Source organism: Apium graveolens, chromosome 7 (assembly GCF_009905375.1).
Source record: "Apium graveolens cultivar Ventura chromosome 7, ASM990537v1, whole genome shotgun sequence".
Lineage (NCBI taxonomy): Eukaryota > Viridiplantae > Streptophyta > Magnoliopsida > Apiales > Apiaceae > Apium > Apium graveolens.
The window spans coordinates 11106106-11109299 of record NC_133653.1 but is presented as its reverse complement, the minus strand read 5'-3'; positions in this window follow the sequence as shown (position 1 = coordinate 11109299).

Here is a 3194-nt window from a genome sequence, read left to right as displayed (position 1 = left end):
TAGTAAGATGTAATGCCGTCTCTCACTATACAAAAATTTAATAAATTCAACTGTGAAAATGATGAAGAAAATACTTCAAAACTATTATAGATACCGTTAACAAAATCGTCCTTTATAACCGTTATAGAGGAGATATGGCAACTTTGAACTTTATTGAATGAGGGCCGCCTAATATATCACACTGACAAAATGCTATTATATCACCTATAGTTATGCTTGAACTCGAAACAAATTTGTCACATTGCAGATGAAAACAAGCACAAGCACGACCATTTATCCACTTCAATCCAATAGTCCAGAAATGATCTTCATAACCTAGGGTAATCATCTCACACCCAACCTTAGTATTTAGTCTGTAACAAGCAAACTGACATGGCCCTTAAATTTAGTTATAAATGTTAAATCAAGGTTTATAATTTTGAATAACAATATACCTTAAATAAATAACCTCTGGCTAGTCATCATCATGCTTCAAATGTTTTTTTCCACGAGGAGATTACGGAGGCAAGTGAAATTTTCCATCATATTGAATTTATACTAAGAAATAATATGCTCTATTTTATGTTATCATAATAAATATCATTTCTTAATAAGGAATAAGGTATTTCCAACCCATAGGAGTTAACAATCTTGAAACTAAATTCTGAATCTCCAACACACGATACAGCGCGGAAACAACAGTAAATAGGATATTTTTGTAATAAAAATCTTTTCTAATTTACTAGTATTCTAGAGGATAACATGATTTATTTTATCTAATCACACTAAAAAAACGGCTAAATACAACCGTTTTAAAATCGGTTGTATTTAGCTAAATTCGACCGTTTTCGGTTGTATTTAGCTAAATACAACCGTTTTTTGGACCGGTTGTATTCGCTCGAGTAATATTTAGTAAACCGGTTGTATTTAGTACTAAATACGACCGACTAAATATAAGCGGCTAAATACAACCGCATAAATACAACCGGCTAAATACAACCGCTTCCGGTCAAATTTAAATTTTCAGATTAAATTCGAATATCCCGCCCAAATAATTAAATTTATTGCCAAAATTTAAAAGGCCCGCCGAAATGTTAGTTTCAACCGTATTTGGTCAAAAATAGGATTCTAAATACAACTAAATACGGTTGAATTCACGCACACCAATTTCAAAAAAAAACTAGCCAGAAACCGGAAAATATCCGGATCCCTATGAGCTTAAAAGACGGGTCAATGTATTTCTTCTACATCTCCAGAATTTTATTATGGCTTACTACCCCCAATATAGGTGGCAATGTCTTATACCACTCAAAAGTCAGAAACCAACTCGATTTTACAAAGGCAAAACCAAAAAATAACAGCAAATGAATCGATTACCCCATATATGAACTAATTATTCCAGTAAGCTAAAAAAATTATAACAACTAAATCTATAAAATAGGACCGAATGCGGTTGAATTTAAGAGCACGCCTAAACTCAACCGTATACGGTTGTATATATATACGGTTGTATTTATTCGGTTGTAATTAGTGAGGCTAAATTTGACCGAATGCGGTTGAATTTAGGAGCACGCCTAAACTCAACCGTATACGGTTGTATTTATTCAGTTATAATTAGTACTAAATTTGACCGCATAAATACGACCGTATTTAAATACGACCGCATGCGGTTGTATTTAGCCGTGCCCTTAATTTCAACCGAAAACGGTTGAATTTGATGTCGGTTGTATTTGTGCGGTTGTATTTAGTCTTGTTTTCTTGTAGTGTCATTCGAGTTTAATTATCTTAGTTTATCTTGACAAAAGAAATCGCTTAGGTATTGATGATGTGTAATTTTTATGATTTTAATATTAAGAATTTTTAATCTTCTACTTCCTCTATTTTAAAGTAGTATTTCATTTATAAAAAAATCAAATTATTTGTTCATTTAAACTTATAATATAATTTACTAAATGATTTTTGAAACTACAATTTCATTTATATTTACAAAATTAACTGTATCTCATAGTATTTCACTTGATTATATTGCAGTTTTTTTAAGTTTGATGAAAAATAGGTGAGTACTTATGCTTAAGTTGATGGCCGAGTATCTCTAAATATCTGAATCTCCTTTGTTTTGCAATCCTTGTTGTTAATTCCGTCAAATACAGTACGTTAATGTTAACTTTAAGGGGTTTTTTAGTCATTTCTTCATATTAAATAGCAACAAAACCTATAAAATAGCAATTACTCCTAGTTTTTCTCCGGTACTTTTGTTTATTAGTGAGACCAAGACTTATTCTCCATTGAATGCATGACCTAGTCATATATGTACGGATCTAAAACAAATAAAATAAAACTTTAACACAATAAAACAAGCTTAGATTAATTTTCCAACATGATTTACTAGTTCTAGAGGATCTTCGACTTCCTCTATTTTAAAGTAGTATTTTATTTAAAAAAAATCAAATTATTTCTTCATTTAAACTTGTAATTTATTTTACTAAATAATTTTTGAAACTACCATTTTATTTATATTTGCAAAATTAATTCTATTTCACATGGACTTATTTAATTTTGTAATAATTTTTGGCATAAGTAGCATTTTCCTATAATTTATATTTTCATATTTGCAAGACTAATTATTTTCACATACTACGGCACATTCAATGAATGCAGATATTCTTTTAAAAAAATATTTAAATACAAATTTAAACTGGGTAATATTTTGAAAGTGTACTGCTTTTTCAAAGAAAGGAATATAATTTGCTGTATCACATGAACAAATATATACTCTCATTTTTGGCACAAATGTAGAATTTTATTAACATTTCAAATGAGCAACCATTACATGCAATACATTGGGGTGAATATCTTTACTCCTCTAAATACTAGAATATCTTTTATATTACAACTTTGTAAAATCTCTAGTAAGATGTAATGCCGTCTCTCACTATACAAAAATTTAATAAATTCAATTGTGAAAATGATGAAGAAAATACTTCAAAACTATTATAGATACCGTTAACAAAATCGTCCTTTATAACCGTTATAGAGGAGATATGGCAACTTTGAAATTTATTGAATGAGGGCCGCCTAATATATCACACTGACAAAATGCTATTATATCACCTATAGTTATGCTTGAACTCGAAACAAATTTGTCACATTGCAGATGAAAACAAGCACAAGCACGACCATTTATCCACTTCAATCCAATAGTCCAGAAATGATCT